This window comes from Impatiens glandulifera, chromosome 9 (assembly GCF_907164915.1).
Source record: "Impatiens glandulifera chromosome 9, dImpGla2.1, whole genome shotgun sequence".
NCBI classification, from domain to species: domain Eukaryota; kingdom Viridiplantae; phylum Streptophyta; class Magnoliopsida; order Ericales; family Balsaminaceae; genus Impatiens; species Impatiens glandulifera.
This window is the reverse complement of record NC_061870.1, coordinates 9,196,119-9,213,618: the sequence shown is the minus strand read 5'-3', so window position 1 is coordinate 9,213,618 and position 17,500 is coordinate 9,196,119. Positions and strand designations below refer to the sequence as shown.

At 44.7% G+C, this 17,500-nt stretch overlaps 1 pseudogene; it reads right to left on the bottom strand.

Annotated features, from left to right (window-relative positions):
- LOC124916814 overlaps positions 1-2,277 on the bottom strand; it is a 22,228-nt pseudogene extending 19,951 nt beyond the window's left edge.
- Positions 2,278-17,500: the final 15,223 nt, after the last annotated feature.

The following is a 17,500-nucleotide window of genomic DNA, read 5'->3' as shown; positions in this document are numbered from 1 at the left end:
GTGGGTAGGATCTTCTAGAGCTCGTCCCAGAAGTCCAGTCCCAATAGAACCCCCAGCACATATTTTGGCTTCAGACTACCAGAGCTCAACCTGGCTAGCCTTCTGCCCAGATCCATCCAGTTCATAACTCATGGTCCACAAAAACATATTATACTTTTGGAAAAACAGAACTTACCTTTGAAACCGATCATGCCTTTGAAAACCGAATATACTTTGCAAATACAGATTATATAAACTTGCCTTATAAGATGATCTTGCTGCTATATTATGATCCTGCTCCTAAAGGTTCTATAGTCTTGCTTCTAAAAGGGTGCCTCTGGTTTTCATAGTAGAGAGATGGTGGAAAAGAATATAATGAAGGAAGGGGTGCCGTATATATAGTACTAAAAGAAAACTGGTCACCTGCTTGTCACCTATTGGGTTTACTAGTATAATAATAAAAAGGGCTGGTCACCTGCTTGTTTTAGTCATGGGCTAACAAAAGATGGCTGGTCACCTGCTTGTCATCACTTAAGTATAATAATATAATAATACAAAGGGCTGGTCACCTGCTTGTCTTAGGCATGGGCTAATAAAAATGGTTGTTCACCTGCTTGTCATCACTTAAGTATAATAATATAATAATACAAAAGGCTGGTCACTTGCTTGTCTTAGGCATGGGCTAATAAAAATGGTTTGTCACCTGCTTGTCTTAGGCATGGGCTAATAAAAATAGCTGGTCACCTGCTTGTCATCACTTAAGTATAATAATATAATAATACAAAGGGCTGGTCACTTGCTTGTCTTAGGCATGGGCTAATAAAAATAGTTGGTCACCTGCTTGTCATCACTTAAGTATAATAATATGATAATAAAAAGGCCTCGTCACCTGCTTGTCATAAGAAAATAGGGTTGGAAAAATATAAATAGTCGGACTCCCCGGTCGTACCCCCTCGGTCGTGACATAGATTTTCTCTCGGTCGGACCCCCTCGGTCGTGACATAGATTTAACCTCGGTCGGACCCCCTCGGTCGTGACATAGATTTAACCTCGGTCGGACCCTCTCGGTTGTGACCTAAATTTAACCTCGGCCCCGGCCCCGATTTCACCTGGTCCCTTGGTTTCTGCCTAGACCGAAGTTTACTCAGTCTAAAATGAAATTTTGGGTGTGACACAAAGAGTGCTAGAAATTGTCGGGAGGGAAGCGGATGGGGTCCGGCGATGCACCACGGTCGGATGTGGAACGGTTAATATCCGATCTACCAATCGTCTCGTGGTGTGGACCAGTGCCGATTGAGACGGAGGCCAAAGCCCGAGCTTTTGTTACGCTTGTGGACACGCCTTCGTCCCGATCGTTTTTGCAGCGTGAGCCTTTTGGCGTGCCTCGGCATCTTCATGCTTCAAGCACTGGCCTACGGGCTCCCCATTCGACCCGTCTTGAAACACGGACCAAGGAGTCTGACATGTGTGCGAGTCAACGGGCGAGTAAACCCGTAAGGCGTAAGGAAGCTGATTGGCGGGATCCCCTTGTGGGTTGCACCGCCGACCGACCTTGATCTTTTGAGAAGGGTTCGAGTGTGAGCATGCCTGTCGGGACCCGAAAGATGGTGAACTATGCCTGAGCGGGGCGAAGCCAGAGGAAACTCTGGTGGAGGCCCGAAGCGATACTGACGTGCAAATCGTTCGTCTGACTTGGGTATAGGGGCGAAAGACTAATCGAACCATCTAGTAGCTGGTTCCCTCCGAAGTTTCCCTCAGGATAGGTGGAGCTCGAATGCGAGTTCTATCAAGTAAGGGCAATGATTAGAGGCATCGGGGGCGTAACGCCCTTGACCTATTCTCAAACTTTAAATAGGTAGGACGGTACGACTTATTTGTTGAGCCGTGCCACGGAATCGAGAGCTCCAAGTGGGCTATTTTTGGTAAGCCGAGCTGGCGATGCGGGATGAACCGGAAGTTGGGTTACGGTGCCCAACTGCGCGCTAACCTAACGAGAACAGAAATCTCGTGTAGAACAGAAGGGTAAAAGCTCGTTTGATTCTGATTTTCAGTACGAATACGAACCATGAAAGCGTGGCCTAACGATCGTTTAGATCTTCGGAATTTGAAGCTAGAGGTGTCAGAAAAGTTACCACATGGATAACTGGCTTGTGGCAGCCAAGCATTCATAGCGACGTTGCTTTTTGATCCTTCGATGTCGGCTTTTCCTATCATTGTGAAGCAGAATTAACCAAGTGTTGGATTGTTCATCCACCAATAGGGAACGTGAGCTGGGTTTAGACCGTCGTGAGACAAGTTAGTTTTATCCTACTGATGACAGTATCACAATAGTAATTCAACCTAGTACGAGAGGAACCGTTTATTTGCACAATTGGTCATCGCGCTTGGTTGAAAAGCCAGTGGCGCGAAGCTACCGTGCGTCGGATTATGACTGAACGCCTCTAAGTCAGAATCCGGGCTAGAAGCGATACACACACTCGCCACTCGTTTGCCGACCAGCAGTAGGGATTTATGATCCTCAAAGGCACGTGTCGATGGCTAAGTCTTCCGGGTGGATGCGCTCGGAAGGCCTCTTTGAAGTACAATTCCTATCGAGTGATGGGTAGAATCCTTTGCAGACGACTTAAATATGCGACAGGGTATTGTAAGCGGCAGAGTGGCCTTGCTGCCACGATCCGTTGAGATTCAGCCCTTCGTCGCTCAGATTCGTCCCTCCCTCTAAATCCCTTATTAAAGAGGGACTAAACTTTTGAGGTTGAATATACACTTCTTTTTGTAAATTTTACCAAGTACAAAAAAATTTTCCATGTAAAGTTAGCCAGGACCAAGTGAAGTTATTGTTTGGCTAAGTCAGGACCGAGTGAAATTGTTGGATGCTAAGTCGGGACCGAGAAATGTTGTTGTTTGTCTAAGTCAGGAACGAAAAATGTTGTTGTTGGCTAAGTCAGGACCAAGAAATGTTGTTGTTGGCTAAGTCAGGACCGTGAAATGTTGTTGTTTGGCTAAGTCAGGACCGAGAAATATTGTTGTTTGGCTAAGTCAGGACCGAGAAATGTCGTTGTTTGGCTAAGTCAGGATTGTGAGAAATGTTTGCTGCCTAAGTCAGGACCGAGTGAAGTTGTTGGATTCTAAGTCAGGACCTTGAGAAATGTTAGCTGGCTAAGTCAGGACTGACGGAGGTTGTTGTTTGGCTAAGTCAGGACCGTGAGAAATGTTGGCTGGCTAAGTCCGGACCGAGAAATGTTGTTGGCTGCTATGTCAGGACCGAGGGAAGTTGTTGTTTGGCTAAGTAAGGACCGAGTGAAATGTTGGCTGGCTAAGTCCGGACCGAGAAATGTTGTTGGCTGCTAAGTTAGGACCTAGGAATGTTGCTGGCTAGCTATGTCCGGACCGAGAAATGTTGTTGGCTTCTAAGTCAGGACCGAGGAATGTTGTTGGTTGGCTAAGTCGGACCGAGGAATGTTGTTGGCTGGCTAAGTCAGACCGAGGAATGTTGTTGGCTTGTTAAGTCCGGACCGAGGAAAGTTGATGGTTACTAAGTCCGGACCGAGGAATGTTGTTGGCTTGCTAAGTCCGGACCGAGGAAGTTGATGGCTGCTAAGTCCGGACCGAGGAAAGTTGATGGCTGCTAAGTCTGGACCGAGGAAAGTTGATGGCTGCTAAGTCTGGACCGAGGAAAGTTGATGGATGGCTAAGTTCGGACCGAGGAAAGTTGTCTGCTGGCAAGTCCGGACCGAGGAAAGTTAATGGTTGGCTAAGTCTGGACCGAGGAAAGTTGTTTGCTGGCAAGTCCAGACCGAGGGAAGTTGATGGCTGGCTAAGTCTGGACATAGGAAAGTTGATGGCTGCTAATTCTGGACCGAGGAAATTTGATGGCTGGCTAAGTCCGGACCGAGGAAAGTTGATGGCTGCTAAGTCTGGACCGAGGAAAGTTATTGGCTGCTAAGTCCGGACCGAGGAAAGTTGATGGCTGGCTAAGTCCGGACCGAGGAAAGTTGATGGCTGCTAAGTTCGGACCGAGGAAAGTTGATGGCTGGCTAAGTCCGGACCGAAGAAAGTTGTCTGCTGGCAAGTCCTAATCGAGAAATGTTGTCTACTGGCAAGCCCGGACCGAGAAATGTTGTCTGCTGGCAAGTCCGGACCGATAAATGTTGTCTGCTGGCAAGTTCGGACCTTGAAATGTTGTCTTTTGGCTAAGCCCGGACCGAGAAATGTTGTCTGCTGGCAAATCCGGACCGAGAAATGTAGTCTGCTGGCAAGTTCGGACCGAGAAATGTTGTCTGCTGGCTATGTCCGGACCGAGAAATGTTGTCTGCTGGCAAGCCCGGACCGAGAAATGTTGTCTGCTAGCTAAGTCCGGACCGAGAAATGTTGTTTGCTGGCAAGTCCGGACTAAGAAATGTTATCCTGCTGGCAAACCCGGACCGAGAAATGTTGTCTGCTAGCTAAGTCCGGACCGAGAAATGTTGTTTTCTGGCAAGTCCGGACCGAGAAATGTTGTCCTGCTGGCAAACCCGGACCGAGAAATGTTGTCTACTGGCTAAGTCCGGACCGAGAAATGTTGTCTGCTGGCAAGCCCGGACCGAGAAATGTTGTCTACTGGCTAAGTCCGGACCGAGAAATGTTGTTTGCTGGCAAGTCCGGACCGAGAAATGTTGTCCTACTGTCAAACCCGGACCGAGAAATGTTGTCTGCTGGCTAAGTCCGGACCGAGAAATGTTGTCTACTGGCAAGTCCGGACCGAGAAATGTTGTCTTCTGGCAAGTCCGGACCGAGAAATATTATTTTCTGGCAAGTCCGGACCGAGAAATGTAAGCCAGCGACAAGGCCAGGACCGGTAAAAACAGCCTATTTGTTAAAATTGAGGTTTTCTTATTTTTTCGCTTAAAATCTTACATAAATATGCTAGATTCGTTGAGAACAAAAAATATTACATAACAATAAATATATATTTACCAAACGATGAACTTATAACACTTATATCATGATCTACACAAACACTTTCTTCACATTTGAGCATATATGCCCATTATTACTAAGAAAGTCATCCTTCATCATGAACTTACAATATTGTTACACAACAATGACCCAAACAATCCTAAATACCATACTACAACTTATATAAGATTTTACAAACATGTTTTGGACTTAATGGAGTTTATTTGAAATTATTATCATTTTTTCCTATTTTTTAATGATTTTAATCGAAAATAAATAAAATAAATAAAAAAAATATAAAAACTTCGAATTTTATTATGAATTTTTTTATATAACCATTATTAATCATAATATGAATTAACAAAAAAGAATTGGATTAAAAAGAATTGGATTAAAAAGAATTTTCCTTTTATAAAGGGGGTAGGGTGCTCTCCTCCCTCGGCTGGTTGAAGTAGTGGTGAAACTAATATCACTCAGTCCCAGCATGTCTTAGCACCCCTTCACTAACTCTCTAAATCCCCTAGAGAAAAAGTGAAGGTGGAAAGCCTCGAACTCGACCATGGTGGGCACAAAGGGATGTGCGGGGGTGCAATGTTTGAGGGCTGAGGCCGGTAGAAATTAGCCCCACGGATGACTCTCCAGTCCCAGAAGATTCAACCTGGCAACGGTTTTACACGACTACAGATCATGTTGCGCATATTTCTCGTTCTCGATGTAATTCGCTGAGGAAAGATCTTCAAACAGTTTCGAGTCATCCATGAGTCTACAATCTATCGAACAAGCCGGTCAAGGGACTGGCCCCTGGGCATTGCGACCCAGGACGACATGATTCTTTCTGAGAATACATGGCTGCGCACGAGAGAGGATTCTGGCATGTGGGTTGCTTCGAGATAGTCGGAATATAGCTAGGGAACGTCTTCAAAGAAAGTTGCGGATGATGGTTGGGCCTTATAATTTGTCGCCTCAAGCTGGGTCACAAGATTAATTTCAAGTGATCTGGCCCCTCGGTCTCGACCGAGGATGACAAATACTAGACGTAGTTATCATCCTCGACCGAGAGTATTCAACTTAGCATTGGTTTGAGATTATTCCGATTTGTGGGATTTAGCCAGGAAATGATACTAAAAAATGACTGCGCTGCCTTGTCAATGTGTCGAAAATTTCACGTGTAGCGGGACTAGTTTGGCTCTGTTAAGTGGTTTTTGTGCTGACTTTCATGTTGGTAGATTAATTGTTTAATGGGGGTGGAGGAACTGTACGTAAAGCATGTGAGTGGTGATTGGATTGTTTGTGGTGGACCGATCCTTTCCTAGAGCAACGAAGTCTATTCGCTCCTTTCCTATTCAATCATGTTACAAATGCAATAAAAACATTTGGCATTGGTTGGATTCCTGTGTTGGTTACCTGAACGATGAAAGCGATTATGTGGGTTAGATGCATATTTTGTTTTGGGTAGTTTTGCTACACGGGATGGACCCTAATGTGGTTACTTTGACCCATTTGTTATGTTGATCTTCGATAATAAACGATGGTTCACTAGTGTGCTACTTGTTGTCTTGGATGTGGAATATTGTATGGGTATTAGGTGTTCAACATCTATCAACCTAAATGTTAGGATCTAGGTCGACGCTAGAGGACCGGGGGTTGGACCGGTTAGCGGTTCACACTCGAAGGGTGGTGATTAATCCTGTTAGGGATTAACACCGGGGTTTCAATACTACACAACCTGTCACAAACCCTTGAACTAGGTTCAAGCGCGGAAGAGGTTTGCTTTCAGGTTGAAGCGGCACGCTTGTATGATAGGCAGAATCGGTATTGTATAGTGGAGATTTGAAGTTTGATGGGTCGGCTTCAGTAACCTGGACGATAGGCTTGGATTAAGTCTGTTATAGTGGTATAAGTCGGTCTAGTAATGAAACCGGCAGACAGTAAATAACAAGACAGATTTTATGGATGTTCGGAGATAAAACTCCTACGTCACCCCTTCCTCTCGAAACCGCGAGAAAGATATTCACTAAGGAATACAAGTATAAACCGATCGAGACTTATTTCCTGCTCGATAACACTTTTACAATTTACACCGAAATTGTAAAACACACTTTAACTTTCAACACTTAGGCTTTTCTAAAACAGCACACTCTTATCACTTGTAGTAAATGCTCTTAGCGCTATCTCAATATCACACTGTTGTCCCTTAATGTCCCCCATTTACTCTTCTGCAACTGTCTCCTTTTATAGGTGAAATATGCCAACGGTCATATTTCACTTCCTTGAATCTGATTGGCTGAGCAGAGGTGCAGTGATTCAGTGTTTCAGAGGTTCAGACCTGCGGTCGTTTCCTCAGACCTGATGGTCAACCTCAGACCTAGAGTTCTGTCTCAGACCTGGCGGTCTGTTCTTCCGGTGTGTAAGACAAACCTGCCGGATTTGTCTTTTACTTGATGTAGGCACTGTCTGTTGGACAGTTGTCTGTACTTGGAAGATTTCCTTTCTGGCTTATCCCGAAGTGGAAAGATCCGGTAGTACTGTTTTCTGCAGCCTACAGTCTTTCCTCAGTCTTGTATGGATATGGAAGTATTCAGTCTGTTCCTTTGGTATCGTTCTCAACAGATACCCGAAATGTCTTCTTGTACTGGTCGGTCATTTGACTTGGCCGAAGGGCTTTTGGTATGAGTGACGTAACCGGATTTCTTCCGGTTATTCCTCTCTTGTGGATGATCGGCTGTTTGATGATTCCGGTTTTAAGCTTTGGCCGATCCTTTCTTTGTGCGGTCACGTTCCGAGTACTCTTGGTCGGTTTGGTAGCTTGACCGGTTTGGTTTCTTTAGTCGGTTCTTTCATTCGGTCCGGTTCCTTGTTCCTGCATGGGAAGTTTATTTAAGTTAGGTTTATTTGAACCGGTCTGAATTTATCTAACAATTTCTCCCTTTTTGATTATTTTATTTAAAATTATCAAAATCATGTAAGCTTGCAACCGTAGGCCGGTTGTTTTGTTTGTCCGGTTTTTGAAAATGACTTAGAGAATTTTTCGAAAAATTTTGAGAGAAAATTTTGAGAAGAGTTTTGGAAGAGTCTTTATCTTTTATCTAACAATTTCTCCCTTTTTGATTATTTTATTTAAAATCATCAAAACTAAGTAGAAATGCAAAATAAGGCCGGATTCAAAAATAACTTTATATATTTATATATAGATGACCGAAAAAGACAAAATATATATAGAAATACTAAGGTAATAAGAGGAAAGGTAGTCCCTATTCAGAGTTAGTGAGTTCATATATGCTCTTCTTCTTTGTTTGCTGTCGACCGGTCGGTTCGGAAGGTCGTCGTCTTGTAGACCGAGACCGCAGTTGTGCTTCGACTTCATCTTCGATTGGGTCGTCCTGCTGCGATGTACTTGGGATGACCGGTTCAGAGACCTCTCTGAGCAGCTCGACAATCTGAACCTTCTTAAGGGCCTCCTTTTTAGGAGCTTCCCTCTTCCGCTTTTTCGGCGCTGAGGCGGAGGCGGCCGCCTTCTTCTTCTCGTTTTCCTTTGCATAGCCTTCCAGCCTCCGTGCCTCCCTTTCCAACCGTTCAGCATCCTCTGCTGCTAGAGTGGCTACTTTTTCGGCAAACCCTGGGAATATGGCCCCAGCCTTTTTAATTCGCGCGGCTTCCTCTTCCGCTTCGGTTAGCTGAGTTGGGCGCGGTGCCTCTTTATCTTTTCCTGCTTCGGCATCCAGCGCATCCTGGACCCTCTTAACTACTTGAGCATCAGCCACTACAGCCGTGGCGTCCGCGTTCACCTTAGCCCTTAGAACATCGGCCATTTGTTCGGAAAGCGCCTTCACTTCGGCCACGAGACTCCCATTTATCTTCTCGAGTTCGGAGACCCGGGTAAGTGTCGTGCCGATCAGATCCTCACTCATCGCATTCAGCCGTTGATCGGTATCACTCTCAAGCCGGTCGAGGTCTTTCTTTAACTCGGAGATCACATCCTCCAGAATTGTGGTTCGCTGAACACATTTATCTTGCTGAACCGCCACGTCCCACAAACCTGTGCCGAGATCTGAGAGTCGTTCTTGATGGCTGTCCAGTAGATTCTTTGTGACGTCGGTGAATTTTAGGGTCGAATCAACTATCCTGCCGGATCTATCTTTGAACGGCTGAACCACGGTCTCGTCGAACTCTTTAATGCGGTCTTCAACCCATTCTTTAGTAACGTCTGAAACTGGGACTGCCGGTGGTGGGGGAGGTGATTGCTCGGTGAGATTTGGATCGGCTTTTTCACTGGACTCTATCGGTGCCGCATTCTCTTTTGGAGGAGTTGTATAGTTGACCGGAAACCTTTAGATCTCTGGAGCAGTATAGACCGGTACCTGCATTTGGCTGCATATGGTTTCCAGCCGCTCGACTTCTTGAATTAGTTCCCCGTTGGCTTTTCCAAGCATTGCTAACACCCGCGGCGCTACGGTGTCCACCGATTCCATCTTGTTGAGCTCTTCCTTAATTTTCCGGATTTTTGTCTTTAGTTTCCGAAGTTGAACCTTCGGTAACAAGAGACAGGTTCGGTGTTGTACCTCTTGGAGTGTGTGGCCCGGTAGGAGTTGTCTATACGGTGTATCAAACCGGTGCTCGTGCCACTCCAGGTATAGTTCTTCAACCGACTCGGCTTTTCTTCTGATGCTTTGAAGGAGATTCCCAGTTAGCCTATCGGCCTCTGCTTCTTCGGCCTCCTCCCTCTCTATGTTGTTGCCTTCATAATCGGCTTCTTGATCAACCTCTTCTCCACCCTCGGTGGTCTCAGGGTTGGTGTTTGGTGCGGCATCCTTAGGACTCTGGACCGAGCCGTCTTCATTGAGGGCCGTTCTATCATCCTCCGTCTTTTCGGTGTCTGTTCTCTCAGAAGCCCACTCCTCATCTTCTGTGTGCCGAGGTGGGTCGGAGAAGGTTATCTTTTCTTTTCCTTTGCCTCCGGTCTTTGCTTTGGTCGAGGCATCTTTCTTTGCGGCTTTCTTCTTTCGGCCACCTGTGGAGCTGGGGGCCGGCTGCGTTCTTTCAAGGAATTGCCTTGATCTGATAAGGCAGCGTTCTGCTACCGCAACGCCGGGACCGACGTCGAGATTTAGGTGGAGGAAGATCTTACCGAGTGGCACGGCGTATCCCCACGACCGGTTTGAATCCGGTTTCACCATGTCCATTAGGTTACTGAACACCGATCTTGCCCAGTTGACCTCTTTTCCTTCCATCAGACCGATCAACATCTTGATTTTGTCTTTGGTGAGGTTGCTGAAGTTTCCTCCCCTCGCCTGAATCGCCCTTGCGAAGATGTCACATACCGGGATTAACTCCGGCTTCAACGTTTGTTTACTCCCGGATGTTTTGATCGGCTCATTGGTTGCCGATAGAATGTGGCAAGCCGCCTCAAAGGTGTCCTGCTCTATTTCTGCTGTTGCATCCTGGCCGGTTATTGGAAGATGCAAGCTCTCGGCCACCAATGCTTCGGTGATCTCTATTTGTGAACCGCATACAGTCGCGGTGATCTTGTCGTAGGCGACTCTTGCGGTTTTGAAGAACTCTTCGACCGCATCTTTGTATATAATATGGGGACCGCCGAGGAAATATCCCAGACCGGTTTTAATTAGCCGGTCAATAACTTCCTTCGCCTCGGGCGTACCATTCAACCGGATTTCCTCGAAATCCACCTGAGAGTAGAGTCTGAACAAAGCCGAATCACGCCCCATGTTTAAGAATTTGAGAATGTGAGAGAGAGAACCGCTTCAAAAGAGTTAGAAAGCTTAGAGAGAGAAAGTAGATTCGCGTGAGAATGAAATAAAATGACCGAAGGTCCCTTTTATAGATGCGGTTTGGAAGCCCAACCGTCCCATCAATAATGGGCGGGAATTTTCCCTCCAAAATGGAAGAGGCGCCAAACTATGGGCGGTAAAATAAAAACGGGGGGCGGCAATTTTGGGCGGGAGATTTCCCTCCAAAATCCTTTGCTTATGTCATTTATGACGCACTCGTTTCTTTGACACCGATTGATTGACCGGTTTCTAAGTTCAATTGGTTATTTAGAGTGTTAACAAATTAGGCAGATTTCATGTGACCGGAAAAGAACGCGGTTATAGTTTGAAGATGTGAACCGGTTACTTAGATAAATGTTCAAAGAATTAATAGAATTCAAGAAATAGCATTCAAGAAATAGCAGATAAAGAAAGCCGATATAAGATTCGGTACAGAGATAGGCATACAGAAATAATGTAAAGTACAGCCTATTGAGAAGACATTCTCCAGATTCGTTCTATTGCCGAATCCCTGTCGAGGATGTTTGAAGAGGAAGCCGGTGTGCCCGGTCCGAACTCTGGTCGGTACCCAAGAATCAGCTTGCTGATATGCGGTGCATACCCGAGACCTTTCTTGGTCAGCACCATATTCTTTAGGTTGTCCCATATGACCGATGACCAGTTGATGGCCGATTTGCAAAGAATGTGGGTCATGATGTTGTAGGTATTCCTAGAATACCGTTGATTAGGTGATTGACACAGAATCGACCGGGTCACGATTTCGAGCAGTAGCTGACCGTGACTAGCAAGTTGGGTTATTGGCCCAAAGTGTTCCACCGGAGAAGGGGTGGCCGACAGGTATTGCGCGGTTTCAATTCCCGCAAGGTCCTGAATAGTCGGAAAGTCAGAGAAACCTTCAGTGGGTAGACCGAATAGTGAGGCAAATTCAACCTCGTCGATCCAGAACGTGTGGTCTCTGACAGTAGAGACGATATACTTCCCCTGATGCAGGCGCTTCGAAAGAAGGCCTTGACATCGTCTAGAAGAATAGGACCGGCCTCTTCAAGAAACGGTTGAAGACCGGTTTCAACGAGAGAGTCATACATGAATTTCTGCTTAGTGGTACAGTCCCTCTCGCCCGTGCAAGAGTTAAAATCAATGCTTAGGAAGTTTCCCAGAGTTCTGCTCGGCATGATTTCAGTATTGAGAGAGACGAAATTCAAGAATATCAGAAGTGAGTTTGTGTTTTTCGGATGTGATAAAATGAGTAGAGGATGGCTCCTTATATAGGATCGGTTTTGGAGGGAAAATCTGAGCATTGATGGTCAGTTTTGTTTTATTAAGGAAAGGAATCTTTACCTTTTCAAGGCGCATGGGGAAGTGGCAAATTGCAAAGCCCAAGGTAGGTGTTAGTTGGGAAGTAACCAGTTTGGTTGGAAATTAAATGTGCGGGTGGTTGGGGGTTATCTCATTGATTGGAATTATCTCATTAAATGCACTTGAACATAACCGAGATTAATTAGATAGATGCCGAAAATAACAAAGACAATGCCGAAAATGGCATACAGGATGGTGAGGAAAACATAAAATCAAGATAATCATAGATAAAGCCGAAAGAGACATTGGTGAAGCCGACATGATCAAACTCGAGTTGGTGAAAAATACACCCGGTACATGAAGCAAAACGACCGGGTGTAGGAAGGAGTGACTCATGGTGCAAAGGTGTTGACGTCACCGTTCTGGCGGTTTCTTCTCCTCCAAGCCCTCTCGAACCGCCTATAAAATGGGTCGGTTACTTCTTTGGTGAGCACCTGAGCTTGGTTCAAACCTTCGCCGGGACAGGTTGGGACTCCAAGCTCCACAAGGAGACAGCTTAGTTGGGGTATTAAACCGACTAATTGGATGCCGATCATCCAGATAAGGATGTCAAAGAGCACCCTGGACCAGTTGACCGGTGTGCCAGTGATTATAGCCGCCATCATGTTGAAGTTTGAGACACTGTAGGTGTTGGTGACATCCCTACCAAAGATGCTTTTCCGATCACATCGTTGAGAAGCTGATATTCAGCTCTCAAACATGATTTTGCCCCGTGGTCCTCAATCGGTTCGTTAGACCGAGAGAAGGCGATGCAGACTTCGGCTTTTACATCCCCAGGGATGTCCAGATCTGTGATCCCGTTCCTTGGCAGGCTATGACACCTCGCAAAGTCCCGTTCAGTGAAATCGAAGACAATGCCTCCCACCTTGGATTGGATGTGGGTGTCAAAGTGGGGGGTGCCCCGAAACACCCTTGCATTGTGGAAGAACTCCAGAACGGAGTCCGGATAGATGGAGTGCTTAACACATAGGAAACTCTCAACACCGGTTTCCTCCAAAGATTTTATTATCTTGTATATTTCATACTGGTCTGTGGAAGAGCAAGATTGGAAATCAACCTGAAGGATGTTGGGAAACAGAGACATTTTTGCCTTAGTGAGAGGATGTTCTTGTGACTTGTAAGTGTTGTGGTGAATGTTTGCTTCACTTAAATACTAGTTTAAGGACTATCCTATTGTCCAGGCATTAAATGAAATGACATGTATTAACTGCAGGATAAGAGATATTGCATGAAATAGGCATGTTTGCAGTCTAGGTGTCGGTCATAGGCCTGGACTGTGAAAGATATCAAAAGATCTTCACGTCTTTTTAGGCGCGACCATATTACTTTGAAAAGGCAATGTTTCAGAACAGATATCTACAAGCATTGATAGTTGTTCCACATCTGTGAGATTCAAATAATCTAGAATGACCTGCTTCCGAACCGGTCAGTCATCAGTTGTTCATCCCGATGCGGTTATTTGGTGCATCCACCAAGTAGCCGGTCGGTTTACTCTATCTGATGAACTGGGCGGTTCTTCCATAGGTATCTCGAAGATTTAAAAATCAACAGCTTAGGAGGAACTACCGGTTTTATCTGTCTGAACCGGTTTCCCTTTAAGCATCCTTAGGAAGGATCTGACTGATGTCGGTTAGACCGAGAGTAAGTCTGAATTGAGAGAACTTAGCTTCCTGTAGAGGCTTTGTAAAGATATCGGCTACTTGTTGATCAGTCGGTACGTATTCCAGCCGGATATGCTTCAGCGTGACATGTTCCCGGATAAAGTGATGCCTTATGTCGATATGCTTGGTTCTGGAGTGGAGAACCGGAATGTAGGTGATCGCGATGGAACTCGTGTTGTCACAGAAAATCGGGGACTCTTCGGTTATGACACCGAAGTCCTTCAGCTACTGTTGGATCTAGAGGAGATGAGAGCAGCAACTTTCGGCCGCCAGATATTCAGCCTCTGCAGTGGATGTGGCCACAGATGTCTGCTTCTTGCTATGCCATGAAACAAGCCGGTCACCAAGGAACTGACATGTTCCGCTGGTGCTTTTTCTGTCAATCTTACATCCTGCATAATCTGCGTCTGAGTAACTTGTTAGATTGAAGGACGAGTCCTTTGGGTACCACAGACCGACATCAGGTGTGCCCTTTAGATACTTCAGTATCCTCTTTGCGGCTGTGTAGTGAGATTGTTTTGGATTTGCTTGGAATCTCCCACAAACACCAACTGCAAACAGGATGTCCGGTCTACTCGCTGTCAGATATAAGAGGGATCCGATCATACCCCGGTATGCAATCTGGTCTACCGATTGGCCCTCGTCATCCCTGTCCAATTTGACTGATGAGCTCATTGGAGTAGCCGCCGAGGAGCAAGTGTCCATCCCGAATTTCTTTAGTAGCTCCTTGGTATATTTAGGTTGACTAATGAAGGTTCCTTCTTTGAGTTGTTTAACCTGAAGACCTAGGAAGAAACTTAATTCTCCCATCATACTCATTTCGAACTTGTCAGTCATCATTTTTGAAAACTTATCACATAATTTAGGATCGGTTGAGCCAAAAATGATATCATCTACATAGATTTGAACAAGTAGGATATGTTCCTTCTTTTCAAATTTGAACAATGTTTTGTCCACCGAACTGATGGTGAAATCATGTTCTAATAGAAATGCGGTTAGTGTATCATACCAGGCTCTAGGTGCTTGCTTTAGACCGTATAAAGCTTTGTTCAGCCGGTATACATGGTTTGGAAATGCAGCATTCTTAAAACCGGGTGGTTGTTCAACATACACCTCTTCACGTAAGTCACCATTCAAGAATGCACTCTTAACATCCATTTGAAAAACCTTAAAGTTTTTGAAAGCAGCAAATTCAAGAAAAATTCTAATGGCTTCAATCCTAGCTACAGGGGCAAATGATTCTTCAAAATCAATGCCTTCTTCCTGTTTGTAACCTTGTGCCACTAATCTGGCTTTGTTCCTCGTGACCAAACCGTCCTCATTGAGTTTGTTTCTAAATACCCATCTTGTTCCTATGACCGATTGATCCTTCAGTCTAGGGACTAGGTACCAGACTTTACTACTCTCGAACTGGTTTAGCTCTTCTTGCATTCCCAAGATCCAATCCGGATCTGACAATGCTTCATCTATTCTTTTCGGTTCAATCTGGGATATGAAAGCGGAATTAAAATATCCTTCCAGAAGTTGACTCCTAGTTCGAACAGGCTTTGAAGGGTCACCTATAATTTGCTCAGGAGGATGCTTACTATTTCTTCTGAGATTCAGCTCAGGGATGTCTACCAAATTACCGTTTATTTGATCAAGGCTAGACATGTCGATAGGCTGAGCAAGTTTGTCAGACCGACCGGCTTCCTCGGTTTGAACCGAAGTGTCAGCTTCCTGTTGTGGAACAGCTTGATCCGGCTGGGTTTCAATGTTACCCATTTGGTCATGGACAAACCGCCTGAAGACCAGAGTCTCATCTTCACTATCAGAGTGAATGTTGTTATTTTCCAGTCTGTTGTGTAGATCAAAGCATGAAGCAGTATTGCTTTCAACCGATTCATCGAAAACAACGTGAATTGTTTCCTCCATGGTTGCAGTTCTATTATTGTATACTCTATATGCTTTGCTTACTGCTGAATATCCTAGCATGATTCCGGTATCGGTTTTTGCATCAAAAACAGCGAGTTGGTTTTTACCATTTATGTGTATATAACACTTACAACCGAAAATCCTGAGGTATTTAAGTTTAGGAACTCTGTTAAAATAAACCTCATACGGTGTTTTATTGTGAAATTTGTTTATCAAAGACCGGTTTTGTGTATAGCATGCAGTGTTGATAGCCTCAGCCCAGAATTTCTGAGCAATGCCGGAATCGGCTATCATGGACCTTGCGGCTTCCTTGAGAGTCCGGTTTCTTCTCTCGGCCAGGCCATTTTGTTGAGGAGTCCTAGCACTAGACAACTCGTGTCTAATGCCGGATTCATCAAGATATGCAGTTAATGTACTATTGGTAAATTCGGTACCTCTATCGCTTCGAATGCTGTTAATACGAGTTGATTTCTCATTTTGCAAATGCTTAAGAAGTGTAATTAGGTTTGATACCGTTTCGCGTTTAGATGGTAAAAATATTACCCATGTATATCTAGAATAATCATCAATAACTACCATGGTGTAAAGCATACCTCCTAAGCTAATGACCTGAATCGGTCCAAATAAATCCATGTGAAGAAGATCTAGGCATCGGCTAGATTGGATGTTTCCTTTGCTTAAAGGATGACCTAGTTTGTTTACCCATTTGGCATGATGAACAAACCTTATCCTGGTTAAATACTATATCAGGAATGCCTTCAACTAACTTTTTACCACGAATGTAGTTTAAGGTTTTCATGTTTAGATGGTTTAATCTCTTGTGCCATAGCCAGGTTTGATCTGTCTTAGCTATCATGCATATAGGATGTTCTACTCTAGTTTTCCAGTCTACCTTGTAGATGTTACCTATCCTATTTCTGGTTAGTAGTACTATGCCTTGAGAATTCTTAACTAAACACGCATGTTTGAGAAATTCTACCGTGTAGCCGGCATCACACATCTGACTGATGCTAAGTATATTAAAACGTAGGTTTTCAACTAGAAGTACATTATCAATAGTTAGGTTACTATGGACAATCTTACCCTTGCCCACAGTTTTACCTTTTGAGTTGTCACCGAAGGTGATTAAGGCACCGGTTACTGATCTAATGTCGGTTAGCAAATTGCTGTTTCCGGTCATGTGCCTGGAGCAACCGCTGTCCAAGAACCATTCAGAGTTTCCTAGCCGTTTCTTTGGGTCCTGCAAAATGTACATATTTATAACTGTTTGGTACCCACATTTACTTGGGTCCACATGCGATTAGTCCCTTAGGTATCCAGACCTTGATGAACCGGACAGTCTTCTTTGCTAGGGTCTTAACTGTCTTTTTGACACTTGGTTTTGTGTATTTCGGTTTTCCTTCAAATGTCCTAAATGGTGATGGTCTTTGGTTTGATGATCTGTAGTTTGACCTACGCGGTTCAGTAAAGTTTTTCTTATATCTGAGGATTTCGGCTTTTCTTTTCACAGGGTCAAGCCATGAATCGGTTGGACCAACATAATCGTATTTTAGCTTTTCTTCTCTATAATATGCGGTCTCCTCTTCTTCAGCGGTACAGGTGCTCTTAAGAAATTTTATAAAGGGAAGGTTTCCTTTTGTAAGCCTTGCTTTCCCTATGTGTTTTCGGTCTTTAGATCTATTCTCTGTGTATCCTAGGCCACGCTTACAGCGAGGATGCTTGTAGTTTCTATTCAAGTTCTTTACTATATCACTAGATCTCTTAAATGCGGCCATCTTATATTGAAGTCGGGCATTCTCTTCCTCGGTTAGTTCTCTAGTCGGTTCACTAGATTGTTCGGTCTTAGGATATAACTCGGTTTCTGGA